At 44.2% G+C, this 22,877-nt stretch overlaps 2 long non-coding RNA genes and 3 other non-coding genes across 5 annotated transcripts; 1 reads left to right on the forward strand and 4 right to left on the reverse strand.

Moving 5' to 3' along the window:
- Positions 1-508: 508 nt before the first annotated feature.
- On the forward strand, positions 509-2,901 carry LOC112391338 (uncharacterized). The gene is made up of 3 exons (XR_003001474.1): positions 509-608; positions 1,214-1,288; positions 2,731-2,901. It is a non-coding gene; the product is annotated as an uncharacterized LOC112391338 (long non-coding RNA).
- A 769-nt stretch (positions 2,902-3,670) lies between these two features.
- Positions 3,671-3,744, reverse strand: TRNAN-GUU (transfer RNA asparagine (anticodon GUU)). The gene has a single exon. It is a non-coding gene; the product is annotated as a tRNA-Asn (tRNA).
- Positions 3,745-8,529: 4,785 nt separating this feature from the next.
- LOC112391337 (uncharacterized) lies at positions 8,530-10,460 on the reverse strand. Its single transcript, XR_003001473.1, has 3 exons — positions 9,970-10,460; positions 9,667-9,760; positions 8,530-9,546 (listed from the first exon to the last, which is right to left on the reverse strand). It is a non-coding gene; the product is annotated as an uncharacterized LOC112391337 (long non-coding RNA).
- LOC112391365 (U1 spliceosomal RNA) lies at positions 10,097-10,260 on the reverse strand. The gene has a single exon (XR_003001479.1). It is a non-coding gene; the product is annotated as a U1 spliceosomal RNA (small nuclear RNA).
- An 11,765-nt stretch (positions 10,461-22,225) lies between the features above and the next one.
- Positions 22,226-22,298, reverse strand: TRNAV-CAC (transfer RNA valine (anticodon CAC)). The gene has a single exon. It is a non-coding gene; the product is annotated as a tRNA-Val (tRNA).
- Between the last annotated feature and the right edge of the window lie 579 nt (positions 22,299-22,877).

Raw genomic sequence — 22,877 nt, forward strand, 5'->3', positions numbered from 1 at the left:
TTAAGATATAAGTATATTGATGTATTAGGGTTCCTTCCCCAGAAAAACAGAACCAATAGAAGATACACACGTATGTATATAGAGATTTAGTTTAAGGAATGGACTCATGTTATTGTGGAGGTTGGTAAATCTAAAATCTTCAGGGTAGGTCAACAGGCTGGATAGCCAGGGAAGAACAGATATTGTAACTCTAATCCGAAAGCAGAGTCTGGAGGCAGAACTCCCCCTTCCTCTGGGGACCTCAGTCTTTTTCTCTTAAGGCCTTCAATGGATTAGATGAGGCCCACTCACATTATGGAGAGTAATCTGCTTTACTCGGAGTCTACTGATTTAAATGTTAATCTCATCTAAAAAATACCTTCCCAGAAACATCTAGACTGATGTTTGACCAAATATCTGGGTACCATGGCCTAGCCAGTTTGACACATAAAATTAGCCATCACAATTGGGAAGATGGAGGAGTGGGAAATGTGTGTGTGTGTGTGTGTGTGTGTGTGTGTGTGTGTGAGGGGCATGAACCCGTGTCCCCTTCATTGGCAGGCGGACTCTCAACCACTGCGCCACCAGGGAAGCCCGAGAATTAACAATATTTGTCTACAGAGACAGAGGTGAATAACAAATCACTAATTAAAAGAATTTAAAGAAGTTACTTCTAGGGAGTAGGAAATGGGGGAGAGTTTCAGGGACCTGTTGGTTTTCATTACCGAGTTTATGAGTTTGACTCTCTAAACTATGTGCATATATAAGCTTGATAAAAATAAATACTAAATAAAAAAAGCTTTTTCTATGTTGTAGTTTTTCAAGTATTTTACCAAACTGTTGTCTTTTGAATTTTGTAGGGGAATGGCTCAGCTGTGGCACCCAGGTGACCTTGTATGTATTTGCACAGGCCACACCAGCCAAGGCTTGAACTAAAACTATTCTGAATCTTACCACAAGGCAGAGCACCTTGTGATTGTCCCAAAGCAAGAGAGGATGGGAGGGTTGTGGAGAGTGCCAGGAGACAGCTTCCATTCCCCTCCCTGTCTACCCTGGGACAGTTTCTCATTGCCCTTCAGGTTCTAATCACATATGAGGCATTCTGCTCACCTCCTCGTCCCTTCCCTGGGGACAGCTGCAGACTGTAAAACTACTTAGCTGCAGTCTAGAATTGGCTTCTCAATAACAGGTATCCCACAACTTGCATTGTAGTCACTGACCCCTTTTGTTTCAGTGTCATCCCTTTGGATGTGTGGGTTGAAGGCCCAGGAAGTCTATACCTTCAACTACTCTTCCTTTTGCTGTCTATGTAAGTAATAAACTTTCTGAATCTAAAAGTGACTTGTTATAGCTTTACAAGCTGAATCACTCAGGCCTTGTCTTTGCCAGATGTTGAGTGCTTGCTTGATTTTTTGCTAAACGAATTCTTAAACTTTTTATGTAGCTAAATGTATTAAACTTTTTCCTTAGGGATTTTGAGTTTTGTCATGCTTAGAAAGGATTTTCCCTACAAGACTAAAAATTTTTTGAAAAAATTTTGGGGTATTTTTTGAAGGAAGAAAGGTGTAATTATTCTTCTGCTTATGAGCTGAACAGAGATGCAATGAGCTCCCAGATAACTTTGTGGCACATTCCCTGAGGCTCTCTGAAACCCAGACCTGCTGAGGACTGAGAGGGTTTCCTGGGACCTCCCAACTCAGGAACCCTGGGCTCTAAGAGGGGGATGTAGCCACTAAACAGATGGTGTGACATCCCAGACCTAGCAAGAGTGGAGAGCAATTACTAGACCTGATTGGGCAAGGGGAGAGAGCTGTTCCTGGAACCTGGGAAAGTGATAGTTGTAGGTAAGGCTGTAACTGTAGTAGAGTGCCACTAAACAATAACTGTGGTCTTGGGGGGTGGTGGAGAACACAACTACTGCCAACCTGCAGGAAATAATTACCCTGACCTCATATTCCTCCTACACTCCCATTCCCAGTTAGTGAATCCCATTGGCTGTAGCCAGCAAGAAGTCGGTGGGTAGAGGAGCCCTTTTGCACAGCTCAAAAAGATTAACTTTCTGGGGCATATAATAGGATGGAAAATGATGAGAATGTATCTGGAGGGACAAATGCAAAATACTCAGCAATTTTCATTCTTGTGATTAAAAAAAAAAATCCCATATACTCCCTCTCCTCCGCCCACACTGCTTCCCCTGTTATTAACATCTTGCATTGGTGTGGTACATTTGTTACAATTGATGAACCAATATTGATTCATTATTATTAACTAAAGTGCATAGTTTCCATTAGGGTTCATGCTTTGTGTTGCATAGTTCTATTCCTGAGATTTTAATTGTGAAAGCATCTCATTATGAGGTGAGTTTTAGTGTCAAATAGGTTTTTCAAAAAAGGTTTTGTATTTCCTGAATTCTTTCATTTATTTGACATCTGTTTGTTGTCTTTAGACCTGTATGATATCTGGACTGGAGATATGTATGCATGTATTTGATTCCATCTTTTTTCCCTCTGATCATTATAAACCCTAGGTTAAATTTTCTTCCAATCATTGTTTGTCAGAACCTTATTTTCTTGTCAGAGCTTTCCAACTTCATTAAAGCAAAGTTCTATAACTGGTATATGTTTTTCATACCATAGCTAGAGTCTCTTTTCCACAAAAATGCTGGTAATGTGAATGAAATTTCAAAATGCAGGGGTTTTAGTTTCTTTCTTTTCGTTTTTATTTGTTGGATTAATATCTGTGAATTTCTAGCTCAGATCAGACAAGCAGACAATGGAAGAAAGAAGCAAAAGAAAATCCTTCGGAACCTCTGGATCATGATGCTTTAAGAAGTTCACAGAGATTGTTGCTTGCCCAAGCTCCCAGAGGAAAGGCTGTGAGTGTGGTTAATGGCCTGCCTTGTGGCTTCAGCATCCTATAGTCAAGTCTGAGTTACAGCTGGGTTTGTCTGAGGTTTTTAATATATACTTATAAAGTAGGTGACTACTTTGTTATAAAAATAATAAAGTCATGCCTGTTGACTTTATTGAAAATAAAATTGTTTTATTTTATTAAAAATAAAATTGTTTATTAAAAACCACCAGGTTGGTATTATTTGGCCTTTGGGAACTGGGAGCTTGAGTAGTGGAGGTGAGAATTTTCTCAATGTATGTACCTTTCTATAATCCCTTGATTTTTCTATTCACACACACACACAGTGCCTCCAGGAAGAAAGAAAAGAACTGCTGGACAAGTTCTCTCCCACCTTCATGTGACTGTTAAGTCTGTGCAATCTGGTCACCATAAAGGCAGTTTAGACACTTGAGGAATGTCTCTCTGTGTTACCACCTATTCTGCACTGAATGTTGTCCGTCCCAAATTCCTATGTTGAAGCCCTAACTCCCCAATGTAATGGTATTAGGAGGTGGAGCCTTTGGGAGGTAATTAGGTTTAAATGAGTTCATGAAGATGAAGCCCCCATGCTGGGATTAGTACTTATAAAAACAGAAGAGACACCAGAGTTTCCTTTCTCTGCCATGTGAGGATGTTGTGACAAGGTCTTCTGCAAGCTGGGGAGGAGGCCCTCAACAAGAACTGAATTCTGTCAGCACCTTGATCTTGGACTTTACAGCCTCCAGGACTGTGAGAGGTGGCGAATAGATAACCTAAAGTTGCAAGTAGCTAGCAAGGACTTCGAGGAAGCAAAAGGTGACGTCCCTGGGTGGGTTTGAACCACCAACCTTTCGGTTAACAGCCGAACGCGCTAACCGATTGCGCTACAGAGACGTGAGGGTGTAGTCCCCATAACTCGTTTCCTGATTCAAGAAATTGCTTTTCAACCTCTGGCTGGGGACATCCTTAGATTCTCATATTCCGGAAGCCGAGGGTGCGCGCGGGAGACATTGAAGCCAAGAGTTGGTGTCATCGGGCACGTTTGGACATCGATAGAACGTTTGGGAGTCAGCTAGGGGACTCTGACCGCCGAACGCCAGATCGATGGCCTTCCCACCTGCTCCCCGCCTCAACAGCCGCCCGGCTCCAGGTGACGACCGCAGCCTCCCGGGCTGAAGTCCACGTTACCATTCTTAGCTTCGCTCGCCGTGAGTCCCCACTTGACCCTGTGGGCGCGCGTGCGAAGGACACGAACCAGCTGTGCCCCCACTGCGCTGCCCACGTTCTGCGCCTCTCTCTAGATGTGGACTCCAACCGGCAAGACCTCAGAACTGCTCGCGATGCAGCCCGCCCTCCAGGACAGGGCCTCGCACCCAGTAGGCACTCAATAAATGCCCGGTGAAGGATGCATTCTGCCGCAGGGTTTTAGGCAACCAAGAATTACAGTGTGTGCTTTAAGCTTTTAGGCCTACGAGTAACTCCGAAAACGGAAGGCTGGAAAGGTTTCTCAAAGCCGGAGGCGCTTTTATTCCCGCAGCTGACTGAGAACAAGGCAAAAGTCTTGACTTTGGACACGTGCGCCCCGGGACCGAGCGGAGTTCCCCACCCTGGACTACGACTCAGCCTCGGTCTGGGGTCGTCCGTCCTGAGGGGTTGAATAGGGAAAGCTGAAGAAGAGGAGAAGAAAGCGAGTGGGAGTGGAGGCAACCCAGTGACGGACGGGGAGAGAGCGAGCTAGTGCTCTGGCCACTGAAGGAAAAGGCGAAAAGTAAACGGAAAATGCCTATTTTCGTTAAATAACTTTGATTACCCTCCCCCTGCCTCCTCTTTGTCAGCCACCGCGCTGACCATGATTGTGTACTGTTGGATGCTCTCGAATCCGAATGACTGAGGTTCCTCTTTGAAACGCTTGGTTAAAGACCGCAACGCCGTGAGATGTCACCGGAGTCCAGACCTCGGAGCAGGTGGCGAGGCGCCCCCGGCCCCGCGCCGTAGGGGGCGCACAATCCCCTGCTCACCGCTGGAGGGTGAGACAGGACTCCGACTCCGCCCCAGCCCTCCGAGGCCGGGAGTCGGCTGCGCGCCTCCTCTCCCCCTTCCCCTGCGCCCTGTGCCTTGCGGAGGAATGCTGAAGAATGTTATCCAACCACTTGTACTGTCGGGTAGAGGCACTGTCAGAAGCAACCGTAGAGAGATACTGATAAAAATTCTGAAGAACAGAACGTCTGAGTAAGCTTAATCTCATTCCTGGAGCAGACTGAGTAATGCTGACTGTTTACTAAAGGTAGGATGATGACAACTGTAGCTTTAATCCCACATAAATAGAGCTGGAAGTCCACAATAGCTTTGTAGTCATGTGCGGGCTACCTGCAAGCATGCACTCAGTTTTTTTTTCTCAGTAATAAACTTAGCTAATACTCAGTTGGTCAACATGAGTGCTCCTTTGAGTCTCGATTTCTTATTTCCCCAACAGCCCCACAGAAGAGGTGGAGGATGTGCAGGGCTGAAGCACCGAAAGGGCACTTGGCGCTGCCTGAATTCTCCCTTGTGACTGAAGACCTTGGAGAAAAGCATTCACGATTGTCGTGGAAAGTTAGAAAATTCCAGTAACAGGACTAAGGAGGTGGATCCGGTAAACCTCGGTGGGACCTCTTGGGATGAATTGGAAAAGACCCTTTTATCCTGGACGTCCTTTCCATTGAAGTCTGGGGTTCCATCTGAGCGGAAATGAGCACAGGGAGAGGCCGTTGTAAAAGTCCCAGAGGAGGGCGGAGTCGCTCCCTTAACCCGACCCCACCTCTGCGCAGCAGTTTCTACCCACTACCCCGGTTCCTCCTTGAAGTCGGAAGTAGGACGATCGTAGGCCTGGTCCGTGACCTACTGCCGATGAGCCCTGGGCTGGAGGAAATCCGTTAAACTCTCTACAAACCTATTTCCTCATCAGCAACTCGCCGTGGTTGCCTTCAGTCTTGGCGCAGACATTTTCCATTTGGGCAACTGATACCAAGCTGGTAGGGAGAAGAGAAGCTCACGGCTTTTCGTCTTCCTGCTAGCTCAGTTTGTAGCGTGCACGACTTCTAATTTCAAAGGCTTGAGCATAGCCCAGCTTCCAGTGCGTTTTATTTGGTTTTCTTTGGATTAGTATCCGCAGTTGCAGGGCTGTACTGCTCCCCGCAGTGGCCACGAGAGGGCACGTGGTCCTTCTCCTTGGAACTCCGTCCCAGGAACCACTACTTTGTCTCAGTTTGGTTAGTATAGAACAGTGATGTCCAGTAGTTCTAATTCCTCTGAGACCGGCAGAACCCAAGATCTCTTATTTTTCACCACCTCAACTTTAGGGTCATCTTGGGTCGAGGCACGGGAGGTTGATTGTGTAAGCTCAGCCTTCCTGCTCATTCTATCAGACTGGGGAAGCCTCACAAAGAAAACTGTATTTGATTCAACATATTAAAATTCATCATTCTCACCCCAGGACCTAGAATAGTGGATATAAATAGGAGATGTTCGATAAATATCTTTTTTAATAAAAAAATTCATTATTCTGAGAAGGGTGTGCAGGTTTCAGCAGATCACCAAATGAGTTCTTGGTAGAAGAAAGATTAAAAACCCAAACATATGGAGAGAGACATTGGTGGGACGAAGACCCAGGCCCCGGGTGCAGCCTAAACACAGGCAGGGTAGAAGTGGGAAGGAAGACTCAGAGGGAAGAACGGCAGAACTGGGAGGAGGAAGAGGAAAGGGGAGGAAAGAGATGGATTCAAAGGAGAAATGTATTCACTGGTCTCTGGTTATATGACAGCTGGTCTCTCTGGGCTTCCCCAGGCAACCATTGTCTTTTAAGGTAGCCTCTCACCCTTCCACCCATATGATTCTGGGAATTCTAGCATTTCCTATTAGGTCTACGAAGCCTACACCAAGTCCCCTCTACCGGGACCAGTACTGGTCCCTTACAGATAGTCTTTTACTAATCCTTTCTTTTGTGGTCTTAGGACAGCCTGTAGGGGAGGCAAACTTCACCTCAACCCTCTTAGGGTCTCCAGCTAGACCTGAGAATTAGATTGACATAAGACAGATTAAGAGGAGGAAAACATCCAGATTTTCACATGTACATGGGAGCTCCAATAGGAAAATGAAAACCCAAAGAAGTGGCTAGGCCTAAGTATTTATATACTAGGTTGAACAAAGAGAAGTGATTATGGAAAAGTAAAACACATTGGAAGACTAAAGGAAGATACGAGTTATTTAAACAAAGTCTGTTTGTGTGGATTTCTCTCGGCCTTGACTTCCTGTCTCTGGTGACAAGAATGATTGTACTTGCTGTTTTCCAAATGCTTTTAGCTCAAAATAATTCTTATGCCAAATTGGCATACTTTGGAGTGGCATATAGTCAAAGCATTGGAATATAGCCAAAGAACAGGATCCTCAGCCCAGATGTCCTTGTGGTGCTGGAGGGTCACCATGCTGAAAGTGAATCCAGCAAGCCTAGATTGGTTTAGTTGTGCTTGTTAATAAAGTAAAAACAAAATCCTTGGACCAGGTCATTTTAAATGTGGAAAACAGTGTTCAAATTATTTAGACATCAGTAATGCGTGCGATTAAAACTTAATTTTAAGGCACTGAAAAGAATCCAGGACTTCCACCTACAGCTATAGTATAGTAATGCCACCAGTTTAGTCTTCTTGCTGTAAACAACTATAAAAATGGACAAAATATGTGAAGCACCTGTTATAGACACTGGACAGAGGCAGTGCAAGACTATGATTGCCTGAGAGAGGGTTGTGGAAATGACCTGATTGTGGTATATAGCAAGCTGGAATCCCAGCAGAGCATGGTGTTCACACCGAGCTAAGGTAGATATCAGAGGACAGCTGAAGCAACTGGAATCTGCAGAGAACCAGAAAGGAGAAGACAGTTTACAGGCTAGTTTTCAGAAATCCATACTGGGTCTCCTGCCAGTCATTTGCTGAGTGCTGGGCTGCTCATGTGTGGAGAGCTACTACCAAGGCTTACCGGACAACAGATGCTACAGGATGGAAAACAGAACAGAGATCTTAGAAGTCTCTGCTGGCAACATTGGAATTCAGGCTTTGTTAACGACTCTTTACCACCCTGAGCATCCAGTTGATACTCCAGAAAGGCTGCTCTAGGAGTAAAGACCACAACCTAGTGTGAAGCCTACTCTTGATCCTCCCTAAAACAGGATAAAACCAAGACCTGACAAGATGAGCAGGGTTTGGACGTTGAGTCACACCAAAGAGGGCTTTGGGAAACACCCTGGACTTTCCTCAGATCTACTGAGAAACCATTAATCCAGTCCTACACATGTTCAAGGTCACTGGCCAGTAATCAAAGTGCGTAGTAGAACACATGTTGATACTCTTCGGAGGAAGATATCAGAATCCAGAGTCTCTACATTGCATCATTCAAAGTGTCCAGTAAACTATAAAAAATACTAAACATGCAAAGAAACAGAAAAACGTGACCCGTTCAATACATATTCTTAAAAACGAAAACAAAGCAGGTAAAAGAAACCAACTCCAAGATGTCTCAGATGTTGGATTTAGCAGACTTTAAAGCAGGGTTGCATTTTATGTGTGGTTCAGCAACGTGGGTTCCACTCATCATGGCTAATCTAGCTACAATCACTAGTGGTGCCCAAACAGTCAACAGCAGAGAACAACTCCGCCCCTGATAATGACAGCAGTCCCTAAATCGTTGAATAAAGACAACTAGATGTTCACATTTATCTGGCTGAATTTTATTTGTTGATAGTAGCTAAGAAGACAGTTATAGATATCACTGACAGTTGCAGAAAGGAGGTCCATAACAGGTATAAATATTTCCTTATTATATTACTAATAGTTTTATATGTATCAACCAATATTTTTCTCTTTTCCTCTTTCATCTCACTACCAGCTAACAAAATCTGTTGCTAGGAGTTAACTTTTAATCGCAGTATTTATTACAGCATACCTAAGGTAAAAAGAATGTGACTCTGCTGGAAGAACAAAAAACATTCAAACTTTACCCTCTTCTGTGGAAAGATTGGCATGTTTTCACTGTTTGAGATAAGCATAATTTTGTTATTGGCTTTGTTTGAAAGTTAAGAATGGCTACCAAAGGAGGAAAAGGAAAAGATATATAAATATAGATATCTCCCTGTATATGGATGTCAAGTGCAGAAGATGTTTTTTGTGCAAGATTCGTGTCAATATTACTAGGCTAGAAAAAAATCTCCCAGAACTCCCTTTTCCGCATAGTTCTGGGTTAACTTCAACCATAGGACATCAGCCGAGACTTTGAAAACGGAAATGGAAGTGGCTACCACATTCATTTGGATCCTGAAAAGGTTAGAGAAGTCACCAGCGCTTTTTACTACTTGCACATGCAATTTATCAGCTGATAACAGGCAGGCTTGCAACAACCTAGAGCTCCTCTCACATTTCTTCCTACTGCTCTGGATCGTTGACCCAGCAAGGTGTTCAGCTTCTGGCAAACAGCAGTAACAAAACACTCTTCTCGGCCAACAGCAGTAACAGAACACTCCTATTTTTAGACTTTGGACACTAGAAGTAGTAACAGACCGACGAGAATTCCAATTTTTCTTTTCTTGATAACTTCATTTCTTCATTGAGTTTCCTGAAGCATCTGCTCACGATCCTGCAAAACTTTCCTTGCCTCTGATCTCACGCAAGTCTGTGTGGTAAAAAACAAAAATTTCCAGACACAAACGTAAAACAACTGAAATTTCCTAAATTTTAAGGTGTAACAAGGAAGCACAGTGAAACTGAAAAAAAAAGAACTCAGCATACATACCAGAACAAAAACGCTTCTTCATTTTCCACGCCCCGATACGTTTCATTATCAGACATCGGCCCTCTCTACTACCTTCCAGAAACACAGCAGAGAACTGCAAAAAAAAACTGCAAAAACTGAATCTTACCACTTACGGGTGTTAGTAGTATTATAACGATCTACAGCTATTTCCCCTTTCACTGACAGTCACCGACTTGGCTCATTCAATTACCTAAAAACAAATAACACCCCCTCCAAAATAAAACGAAAACGTACTTATGGAAAATCAATAATACCCCACCCACCGTACTTCAGTTGCTGTACCTTAAAACACACAGTTAAACCTCAGGAAACACTCACTGACACTGTCTGGTAAGAAAGACCACAATCACAGCTCAAACTACTGCCAACGAAACTAAAACTGACGCTGTTTTTAATATGTCGAAATAACCAGGGGAAGGCGCGAACGCAGTCCCCCACTATCACAAATTTTGCAGTCGAGTTCCTCACATTTGGGGAAATCGGAGGAATCAACAAATTCGAAGTGCAACGGATAAGCTTTAGCCTGGGAATACCACCTTCGTGATCACGATATTTTCTCTGCCAGGTAAGTAAGAACTATGCTTCCTCGGCCCTGACACACCCTCAGACGCCTTATACTGTACACACACGGTCACTTTCCTCCCCGCAGCCCCGAGCCTTCCTGCCCCTTCCAGACAGCTGATCCATGCACTTGCAACCAACAGCCCTCGATTCACTTCCACACTACGGGAGATTATGTCGTCTTTCACCACCAGATCACGAACCAGCAGGCGCTGCGCTGAGATATCTACATACGACACGCCCCATCCGTCAAGCCAACGGGAATTACCGCTCCCATCCAGCCCACGCCCCGCCCTACTCCGCGCCTCCCTCCTCCCACGCCGTCCAGCCAAGCCTACCAGAGGGCGGGCGCCCTCTGGGGGAAGTGACGTCGACCGCTCGCTCTTTTCCTCCCACCCGCCCCCACCCGCCCCCACCCGTTGGGGCCGTGCGCGCGTGGCTGGCTGCTTAATCTCTGTCCTGCCGAGCACCTGTCTGGCGGCCTGCTGAAGCCCGAGCACCTTTTGGGAACTGTAACGGATTACTGGGTGCATATCCTCTGTCCTGCCGAGCATCTGTCTGGCGGCCTGCTGAAGCCTGAGCACCTTTTTGAACTGTAACGGCTTTCAATGCGCAGAATAGAGAACATTTAGGAGTCCAGGGGAAACCGGTTCCTTTCAAATACAGTTGCCTTTGTGATGTACTATTGTGTGTACGTCTAGTAAAACGCATTAACCATTATGAATGGCCGTGAACTCTATTCCATCTTGAAAGTTCAATTTCATTCATCGGAAATTTCATTCATTTTATTTCCATTTTCAGGTGTTGTTTTGATAATATCTTCGAACAGATCTTAACATCTATCTACTACCCTCTGTCTTACTGAGACAGGCTGGCACCTGGGACCCTTTCCTGCAGTGTTTGCACCTGGACAAACTGGGGCAGAAGATAGATGGGCCCCAGGCTGAGCAGTTGGAATCCGTCCCCTGTGGACAGATACTCCAAGGTAAAGCTAATAGCAGCAGCAAGGTGGAGCTGAGTCCTACTTGGATAGAATATCAAGAGACCACATATTTCTTATTCTTGAGGTCAAGGAGACCTCCCAAATTATACATGCTCAGAAAGGTTCCTCTGGGGTCAAAAGGGAGGGAGGGAGCCACTCCATAATAGGTGATGTCAACCTCCCCATAGGCCTCTGGGCCAGAATCTATCTTGGCAAAAAGATGCACACGCATGTCGGGAAGGGCGCTAGGACAGGTTAGGTGTGAAAAAGAATCGAGATAATTGGCTAAAGGTAAACAAAGACCCAGAAGAAATGCCCTATATAAGTGAATTGAATCACCTCTCTGGTGCGCTCTTCCTCATTTGGGAGGATGGCCACACCCTTTATCTCGGGTGTGTATCTCTGCCTTGCTTCCGTCTTAAACTGTTTCTCTGTGTGCCCTCCCACTTGTGCTGTGGCTCTAAAAATAAACTTTGAACCTGTTTTTACAGTTTTTGCCTCCTTGAAAAATTCATTTTTCAATATGGGCAAGAACCAGGGCAACTTTGCTTCTAGCCCTAACCCCTTGTGGATTGGTGGCTAGGATTCCTGCTTTTCACCCAGGCCAGCCACGTTCAACTCCTGAGCAGAAAACAAAGATCTCAATTCAAGCCACCACTGGCTGCTATCTCCTCGAGATCAAAACGTCTCCTCCTTCAACAAAATACAAAGAAACAATATGAGACTAAAAATAACTGCGTGCATGCTCCATTGGGAAGAATTATGAACAACAAGATACAAAAAGACCAAAAACCTAACTGCCATCTCTGAAGAGCTGGTAGCAAAAATAGGGAACTGCACATGCCCCCTGCACACAACACCACCAAATGGATGGGCAAACCTAAGCCACTGCCCAGCCCAACCCCGGAACCCACCCCTATCCTGGCCCCATATAAGGAACCAGCTGGCCGCTGCCCCCGGCCCCCACCTCCAAGCAAGGGAACCTGTTATTTGTTTTCCTGCGTCAGGGATCGCAGTAAAGCCTTGCCTGAATTCCTTGTCTGGCCTGTTATCAATTTCTATTCATTAAGAAAGGCCAAGAACCCTTGGTAAACAAATAAGCTGAAAGCAATCAAACAGCTAGTCCGGATAGGTAAATTTGGTGAAGATGACTAATTAATCAGGTAAACGCTTTTGGCTATGTGTGGATGCTCCAAAAATTCTTCAGAGTTTAATGGTGAAATGAATGTGGCGGCTTCGGCTTTTCTTTGTGTACGACCTGCCAGTGTCCTCCCTTTGGCACCTGTGAGTTACTTAAGCCTAATTGAACTACTTTCCTCATCAGAATTTCTCAATTTCATATACCCTCCCCCTTCCTTGACATATTGATCCTTAACAGAGCAAGATTTGTTTGTGAACACTTGCTTCTCTCTTTGCCGCAGTATGAACAGTGGAATGTCAGCTTAGGGTCATGGTTGTGAGCAACATATAAGTAAGTACTCAGCCATCCGATACTGAAGGGAAGCCAAAAATCTGAGGACAGCAAAAATATCCCAGTAACTACTTTGAACTTACTTTTCCTCCTAACCCAGGACAAAGCAGAAGAAAAAGTATCAACATCACTTTAACAATAACCAAGTGGCATTAAACTTTTAAAAACTGAGGCATAATATGCATAAAGTACAAAGAGTAACAGTTCCAAAACCATTACCAGTGTACACCAACCTGAATAACCTGAATAACGAAGCAGTACCCAGACTAAGTTACGGAAAATTACCAGGTCACAAAAGGCTTCCTTATGATTCTTCCCGTGCAAGAGCTCGGAGTAATCACACACATACCCCTCCCAACCTCTCTGCCTGTTACTTTCACATAAATAGAATCACAAGAAAACACGGGGTTTGAGGGGGGGAGGGGCATGGGTCTGACTTCGACTCGATATTATATCTATAAAATTTAACCATATTTTTCATGTAGTTCTTTGTCTCTGCATGTATTCCTTGTAAGAATATAACCCTACATAGTTTTCTACTATTGAACACTTCAGTTGTTTCCAGCTGAGGATATTCTGAAATGGTACTAACCTTCTTTTACGAATTTTGGTGGACATACACATTTCTCTAGGGCACCCATTCCAACAGCCAGCACGCAGACCCAGGCACTTTGTCTCCAGAGCCCTTCCCCTTGGCCACCATGCTCACAGGTAACTGAGAAAACTTCACTGAGATTTGCATCCCTTCCTTGTTCAACCTCCAAGATTTCAAAAGGAAAAGAAGATTGAAAGGTAGGCCTACAAAACTCCCCAAACTAGTTAATGAAATGAAGAAGAAGAAGAGGAGAAAGAGGACACAGGACCTTTGGAGAAGCCACAACGTTAGACGCAGAGAGAATGACGATGAGCTTGTTAAACACATACTAACTGGAAACTGTCTATTTAAAGACTAAGAAGGACCTATCTTCCAACAATTGAAGGCCTAAACTTTCCCTTTCCATGGCAGTCTCCACCCAAGAATACATTTCAAAGCTCCCAATATAGTGTATACAGATGTGAATATGAAAATCATACTTCAACACTAGTAGTAAAGAGATTATTTTTGAATTTGGTTTATTTTTTATACAGCAGGTTCTTATTAGTAATTTTATACATATTAGTGTATATATGTCAATACCAATCTCCCAATTCATCCCACCACCACCAACCCCTCTGCCACTTTCCCCACGTTGGTGTCCATGTGTTTGTTCTCTACAGCTGTGTCTATCTTTCTGCCCTGCAAACAAGATCACCAGAACCATTTTTCTAGGTTCCACATATATGCGTTAATATACGATAGTTGTTTTTCTCTTTCTGACTTACTTCATGGAGTAAAGAGAGTTTGAATGAGTTAGCTCACATGGTTCCTAATAAAAATGGGAAACAGTTATTAGGAAGTTGTCATTAAAAAAGACAGGATTTATAAAAGAGCCAGAAGTGAGAAGAGAGGAAACACACACACACACACACACACACACACACACACACACTCACACACACAAAGCCTGAGAAAGGGGAGTTTTCCCTTTCCTTGAGGAACAGATAGCTGAAAGCCATCAAACACCTAGTCTGCACAGGTTAATCTAGTGACATTCCGAACTAACAAGGTAAACGCTTTAGGCTATGTGTGGATGCTCAAAAAATTCTTCAGCGTTTAGTGGTGACGTGAATGTGGCGGCTTTTCTTTGTGTACGACCTGCCAGTGTCCTCCCTTTGGCACCTGTGAGTTACTTCAGCCTAATTGAACTACTTTCCTCATCAGAATTTCTCAATTTCATATACCCTCCCCCTTCCTTGACATATTGATTCTTAACAGAGCAAGATTTGATCATGAACACTTGCTTCTCTCTTTGCCGCAGTATGAACAGTGGAATGTCAGCTTAGGGTCATGGCTGTGAGCAACATATAAGTAAGTACTCAGACATCCGATACTGAAGGGAAGCCAAAAATCTGAGGACAACAAAAATATCCCAGTAAGTACTTTGAACTTACTTTTCCTCTTAGCCCAGGACAAAGCCGAAGAAAAAGTATCAACATCACTTCAACAATAACCAAGTGGCATTAAACTTTTAAAAACTGAGGCATAATATGCATAAAGTACAAAGAGTGTACAGTTCCCACACCATTACCAGTGTACACCAACGTGAATAACTGATGGAGCAACCTGAATAACTAAGGTGTGGAAAATTACCAGAGCACAAAGGCTTCCTCATGACTCTTCCCATGCAAGAGCTCAGAGTAATCACGCACATACCCCTCCCAACCTCTCTGTTACTTTCACATAAATTGGATCACAGGGCATGCACTGGGGCTGGGGGCCTGGAGGGGCATGGGTCTGACTTCTTTCACTCAACATTATGTCTATGAAATTTAATCCTATTTTTCACACAGTTCTTTGTCTCTGTGTGTATTCCTTGTAAGAATATAACTCTCCATGGTTTTCTACTGTTGGACATTTCAGTTGTTTCCAGTTGAGGACATTCTGAAATGGTACGAACATTTTTTTGTGACTTTGGTTGAACATACACATTTTTCTAAGGCACCCCATTCCAGCAGAATAATGCCAATGTTGACTTTAAAATTAATACTTTTAGGGGCTTCCCTGGTTGCGCATTGGTAAAGAATCTGCCTGACAATGCAGGGGACATGGGGTAGAGCCGTGGTCTGGTAAGATTCCATGTGTTGTGGTGCAACTAAGCCCATGCACCCCAGCCACTGAGCCTAGGCTCTAGAGCCCGTGAGCCACAACTACTGAGCCCTCATGCCACAACTACTGACACCTGCGTGCTGAGAGCCCATGCTCTGCAACAAGAGAAGCCACCACGATGAAGAGTAGGCCCCAGTCACTGCAACTAGAGAAAGCCCTCGCCCAGCAACGGACACCCAACGCAGCCAAAAACAAAGAAGCAAAATAAATGCAAAAAATTTATAAATATAAAAATAAATAAAAGTTGGGGGGTTTTTTGTTTTTTTCCAGCAAAAAGGGTTTATTCAGGAATAGCGGAAGAATTGCAATTCAGGACAAGCAAACTATAGCAAAAGCCATAGGCAAATCCCACAAACAAAGGACAGGAAGGAACCTTACTTACAGAGAAAGAGGAGGGAGCTGAGGGAGGTTGTTTTGAAACCAAGCCCTTTGAAGAAAAGTGAAAGTTCAGGGTGATGACGGTTTCTCATTGCCAAGTTGCTGGTTTCCTGCAGGAGATGCAACGTACATGTTTTTCTGTTGGGGCCTGTAATCGATGATTCTTTCCTATTGATGCTTCTTCTGTCTGGGTCTGTAATTGATGATACTTTCTGTCTTTGGATTTGAGTGGTACCCCATGAGAGCTCCCACTTCTAGTCTCCCGACTTCATTTTAGTGATGTTTCCCTTTATTAGTTTTCAAACCTGTCACAAGGAATTTTGAATTTTCTAGTTTAATCTATTTTAATGTTTTAGGAGACTTACTACATCAAAATATTATCATTACAACCTGCGGCCCTAGCAACTTTCAAGTGTTCAGTAGCTACATGTGGCCTGTACCTATCATATTGGAGAGCACAGGTCAATGGTATAGCACAGCTAAAAGTACGATTTCTGGGCCACAGCATATAACTGTGTATGTATGACTCTCAGTTGATGGTGCCAAAGTTATTTCCAACCTGTTGAACTTTTTTATACCCTTTCCAGAAATGAATAAGAATTTCCAGTGCTCTCCATCCTGTCAACATTTGGTTTTGTTTGTCCTTTTATGTTAAAAGTAAGCTTTATTGAGGTGTAATTTACATAGTAAAATCTGCCAACATTAGATTAGTCTACATGCTTTTCAATGATATCATTTCTGTGCAAAGCTGGATTTTGGTGCTTGCTGTGATAAAAAGCAAGGGCCATGCAAAAAATGAATGTGTAACGAGAAGCAAGGAGGCGCTTTGAGAAGGTTTCAGAAGCTGTGCAGTGTGCATTAAGGTTATGATTCTGCCGTGTCAGAGCAGTGAAAACAGAAGCCACTCTACTGAACTTTTGTCAAGGGAACACATAAGAATAGCCACAGCACCAGCCGCAAACCTACAAAATATAGAAATATATGTGAACCCAAAAAACAACAGTATTCCCCAACGAAAGTGCTGTTGTGAGCCAACCTATAAGGAAATTAGGGCAAACTGGAAGGACAAAGACAGAGAGAATTTTCAGGCAACCAAAGATGATTCGTTAATTAAATCAATTTAATGTTAGTCAAAGGATTAAAGTTAACTCTTGAACTTGCAATTTAAGCTGACACATGATGGAACATGACAATGTTGGAATCATATATTCGTATATATGGAATCACATATTAGATGACACCTAAAAATATTTACCAGAAATTGTAAGTGGCATAATTGAGTCGTCTGGTTTCTAGAATTACAAGTAGTCGTTCCTCTTTAAAGATATTAGTATATTTAATGTACTTGACTAGTATATTTAATATACTTCAACAGATAAATTTAAATGATTAGACGTTGAAATCTTGGTGAATATGTTTGCTTATTTAACCGGTACAACCAGTATAAGAAATTGAGGAAGTCCAACTTAACTCAGATGTTCAAACCAAAATAAAGCCAAGACTTACATACTAGAATATTATACTACCATTATTTTCTACATTATAAGATAATCTGAAAATATATTTATAGTCATTTTTAGACCAAAATTATTAAACCAATCTAAGTTTTGTGAGTAACCTCGATAAAAACACACCACATGACATAAACATTTTAAATGTCATTATATATAAAATGTATAAATTATTTAAATTGCTTAAAAGTATAAAGGGTCATCTTTGTAATCAATTTCATTTCGTTTCTCACTGTTGTTCCAAGTAATCAAGACCATTAATTTAATCTACAGCTAAATCTGTTATTGTTCCTTGTCACCAATTCAACAACAAAATTTTTCCTTATATAAGTACCACATTGAAAGCATACGTAGTAAAGCGTTTTCCCCTGTAATTCTTAATTTTCTTATTTTAAATTTATGTAAGTGATTATTACTATTCTGAAATTAATTGGGGAATTAATTTTTAATTCATTTAAATTTTCAGAGGCCTGATTTGTCTATTGTCTCCCAAGGAAGAGAAAGTATATTTTTTGTTTCTGAGAAAATATAATTAAAGGGAAAAAAATTCATCAAACTAGTGGGCATTATTTAACGTGAAAGCAGAGGCAACGATATGGATTAAGAGCAATTGACAGTGAGGGAAACAAAATGAAATAAGTCAGCCACATTAGGTCCTTGAAGGAAGCTCATTAATGAAAATCGGAGTACTTCTGTGATATGCTTTTGAGTCTCCAGGGTATGTATCCGTGCATGACGTCATTGCTCGACATCCATCTGTACTAAGGACTGAACTGGCTTACATTTCTGGAAGGTTTAAATCTTGACTTGCAGGGTTGTCACAAGTGCTCATGTTGCTGACTTTGTTGCTTGTTTGTAATGATATAAATGTCTTCCCTCTGCTTTCTGTAGTCTGATTTCAGTAATCCCTAAAGGACATTTGTTTGAATTTTTTCAGTTATTCAGAGACTTGAGTATACCAATGAAAGAAAGCTGCGTATTCCATCCTAAAATTTCTATATTCTTCCTGTATTACTCCCCTTTATTAATGTGGAGCTCCATATGAAGGAACCATTTCATATTAAGATCATCCTTATTGTAGCTCCTACACTTTTGCAGTTATTGACAAGGATTGCCTTGGCCCATGCGGTTTTTACCAAATAGAGGAAAGACAAGAGGTGGACAGCTTCTCACTACTGTGGTGTCACATACCAGGAAATACCAGAATCCTCAGGACAGGCATCAGACAAAAAAGACTCATGGTCCAGATTAGCTGTCATCTTCTACCTAACAGGGAATAGATCCCTGTCAAACACCACCCAACAGGGATTATCCCCAGAAGTTCACTTCCTAAAATTAAAACCAGAATCCCGCACTGAGAGGAGAAATTAGTGATGCACAAATGAGAGAGAGAGAGAGAGAGAGAGAGAGAAAATCCTTGTCCAGTAACCACACAGTACGAAAAAGCCAAAATACTCAATTTCTGCGCATGAGATTTAACAGAACAGAGGAAACATGAGCTAATAACTCTAAGGATCCAGGTCTGAAGCAAGAACCTGTGCGGGGAGCCAGGATTCTGTTGGCTCCCACGATGTGTCTTAGATGGGCTAAGTTTTATAGTCACATCCAAAAAAAAAAACAAACAAAAAACTGACAAGGAATAACATAGAAACACTTATTCCCCTTTTTATACGAGGAAGGACAGGCATTAGATTGTTTTCATCAAATTAAAAGTATAAGCAAAATTTATAAATAAAAGAGAAAAGGGGAGAAGGGAAAAACCTCTGGGATCAGCGAGATTCTTCTCTTTGGATAAGTTGCTTGGCAGGACGTTATCAAAGAGGTAATTCTGGGCAGTCTTCTCTGGACCCTGTTGACTAGGTCAGCAGAGAAAACAATTCCAGTTCTTGGAGGATTTTAAAAATATTGAATGTTGAGCTTTCGAACATATGCAATAGAATATCTCTGTGCAATGCCCACAATGTCCCTCTTGTTGTCCTTCCCCTTACTTATGTCGGGAGGGCACTTCTCCCTTTATTAGTTAGACTATCATAGAGAGATGTATACAAAGATTGCTGTGTTGGCAAGTAAATGAAGAAAGGGACATTGAAAGACCGGAAAATAAAATGGAATATGCTTCAGTCCCACTGCTGTGGGAGGAAAATCTGAAGGATTTACCAACATTAGAAACATTAAAGGTAGCACTTGCACTTCCAGTTCCCTACGCTATGGAAACACCTGCACAAGTGGTCAGAGGTGTGTGTACGATAATGATGGTTGCAGCATATTCGTCATCGTGAAGCCATGAAACCAAGTAATACACAACCATGGAAGAAAGGCCTTTATCAGAAACAATGCAGAGGAGAATTATGATGATGGGTTCACTGCTGACATCATTCATAGAACAAGTACTAACGTTCACAGATGAAAAGTTTAAGACACATAATATATGACTTTCTTGTCCAAGTCTATAGACTTGGCCGAATAAAGACTATCCCACCAGACCGTGGATTCCTGGATCTCTTTCAGGAGGCCGTAAGTTAGGCAAGTATAGAGTCCAATAGAGACGACAGACAATAGAGCTGGGAAAGGGAGTGTGGCCCAAGACTGGCAGCAGTCGTGAGGTGGACAGGACCCCGAACGCAGTTCGGTAAACTTCGTGGGAGCAGATGTACAGGTAATAATCAGCATGGAACACCGGGAATGGTAATCCACACGGAAAACGCTGAATGGGTTCTAAAACCTCTTCCACCGTCCCTGTGTGGGCTCGAACCAAAAACCTTCCGATTAACAGCCTAACACGCTATCCCCCTGAGCCACAGAGACAGCAGCACGTGACTCTTCTGGACGCTCTATGGAGTAGACACTTACTAATTCCCAGGGTGTGCCACCTTTCTCGCAGGAAAATGGTACCACTTCCAAAGCCTCGGAAGAACGGACGGTTTAGAGCAGTTAATCACACTGGACCTGAGACTGGGTCAAGGTCAGGAAAAGACAACAGTAAGCACTATTATCATAGGACAGCCACCCTTGCAGACAACTGTGACAAGCACTTGAGAATACTCCCCCTGCCTTTGACGCATTCATTTCCCATCTGCTCCTCTCATCCTCCCACTCACTACAGGGAAGGATTCGTCACCTTTGTGTCCTGTCAGAACCCTTTATGCTCCCTGCAGGGCACAGAGATCCAGGCAACAGCCAAGGGGCAGCTGCACTTCCCCGAAGGGCCTTTCCCGAGGTAGGCGGTTCCAGCGCGCAGGCTGACCCAAGACCCCACTGCCCGCCAAGGCAACGGGGAGGAGACCGGAGGGCAGCCGGTGCGGGGGGATTCCTACTAGCACAGAACGTCTCCTGCCTGCACTTCGGGGGGAGCTGAATAAAACTCCTCCTGAAGCTTCTCTACAGCCTGAAGAGAACAGATTTCAGGTTCCTGAAAGGGCAAGGGGGCGTCCCCGCGAGGACAAAGGCTTCCCCTGGTCTTGGAGGACAAGTCCCGCAGAAGCTGGCTTTGAGAGACACGCCAAACGAAAGGAGCAATCTTGAGTGGAGATGTCTGCAAGGAACTCTCAAGTGGTGTCGCCATTCTTATATACGGAGAGAGAGTGAGAAACCCAACGTGGGAAAGTGTTAACTGTGCACTTACGTATAGAATATACGATGTTATTACTCTTGCAACTTTTTGTATGCTTCAAAGCGTTTTCCTTTTGATTTTCAATGAACTTTTGGAACTCGAGTCCCCGATGCTCTTGGGATGAAAACTCTGTAAGTAAGTCTTCGGGTTTGTAACATGCAGGGAGAAAAGAGCCGAGGCGAGAGCTGGCCAGCCCAGGCTATTCATTACATCTCACCTCCTCCAGCCTGCGCGATGTCAAGGACCCTGAGGCCGGGACTCACCGGCATTTGGGGACTCGGTGCAGAAGCTCTTCTGCATAGGCCGCAGCTGTGAAAGCGCCGAATCCTAGCCACTAGGCCACCAGGGAACCACAGAGGAGCTTAGACTTAGCATCTCCAAATGAAAATTGTAAAAGTAAAGATTATACTTCAGAGACCCGGAGAGCAGGAACGGAGATTTCCTAGAAGCCCAGGGCTCAATGCTGCCGTGCAAGGCTCCCAGCCCTTGCCCGGCTGCTCATCACCCTTCACATCTGCAGTCCTGGGCGACGCTGTGGGCTCTGAGACAGGACACAAGGTCCGTCCTGGTCTAGCTTCAGTGCTGTGTGCTGCCGAGCCAAGGTCATGCTCTCTTTCTGAACCTCGGTTTTCTCTTGAGTCAGGTGCCAACTGCGATGTCAGCAGGTGATGGGCGGATCCGTCCACTTCCTGATGTCTGCCCTGGCTCTGGGGGCTCTCCTGGTTAACGGCACCGGTACGGGCTCCTTCCCTCCGCGACCAGCTCAGTTCGTGGAGCCTGACATTGTTCATTTCCGTGTCTTTGGCTCGAGTCCCCAGTGCACAGCTGGGTTCGGTCTCTTTTGTTCCGTCACGCAAATCAAACTGTTGCGTTAAGTGTGCCGAGGTGGGGGAAAGCCAAGTGTGAAGGGATGAACTTGTGTGAAGCCAAGCCAGGGATGAACTCTTTGGTTTCCAGAGACATAACTCGCGTGTACATGTGCATGAGATTTAGGCGCCTGCTAGGAGGTGAGGGGATTTCCGGATGTAAAAATGACCCGAAGTCAGCCTTGTCCTTTGCGCACTTGGGTCACCTGGCTGTGGCCTGGACTCCGCAGTGACTCAGAGCGGAGAAAGGAGGGCTGGCTCCTAGCGCTGAGCAGGCTCTCAGGCAGCAACGGAACTCCTGGCCTGTACCTTGGGGATGGAAAATGCAGCTGCGCCCGCTGCCTCAGCCCCTGCCTTTCGCCCGTTTTGCTTTTTTGAAAGGGAAGGTAAAAGTTTCAGAAAGGAAGAACGTTTGTTTCCGCCCGGTTTCGAACCGGGGACCTTTCGCGTGTGAGGCGAACGTGATAACCACTACACTACGGAAACACGGCACGTGCTACAACCTAGTGACACACCCCTGAAATCCGTAGTTCCTGCCACCACTATCCTAGTCGCCAACTTTTTAAACTGAAGAATGAACCTTGAAGCCCCAAGATCTCTCAGGCAAGGAGTCCGCGGCTTCCAAGAGGCCCTGCTTTTAGGGTTCCGAGCCTGCCCCGAAGGGAGGACCCCCCGAGCCTCCCATAGTCGGCCTCTGGACTCCCGCACCGATCGCACAGTGCTCGGATCCACAGCTATGCCCGCGAGTGCAGGGGTCGCCCCCGCTGACTCCTCAGCTCCCAGAAGCCGCGGGAGCCGGGGGTTCGCGCAAGTGCCCTTTGGGTCTAAGGGGAAAAGGTAGAGAATTAGGTTCATTCCAGTGAGCTTCTCTCTCTCTGGAGCTGATCCTGTGGGCCCCAGCTGCATTTCTCCAAAGGCTTCAAACAGAATTCCTTTAATCCACACTTGACTTAGTCGTTTTCAGGGTGAATGCTATAGCTTGCTACAAACACCCCGTCATAACTGAAGGAGGAAATGTACAACTTCCAGGTAAATTCTATTTTCTTCCTTTGATTTCTTCAAACA

The sequence above is a fragment of the Neophocaena asiaeorientalis genome, unplaced genomic scaffold (genome assembly GCF_003031525.2).
Source record: "Neophocaena asiaeorientalis asiaeorientalis breed wild unplaced genomic scaffold, Neophocaena_asiaeorientalis_V1.1 scaffold128, whole genome shotgun sequence".
Taxonomy (NCBI): domain Eukaryota; kingdom Metazoa; phylum Chordata; class Mammalia; order Artiodactyla; family Phocoenidae; genus Neophocaena; species Neophocaena asiaeorientalis.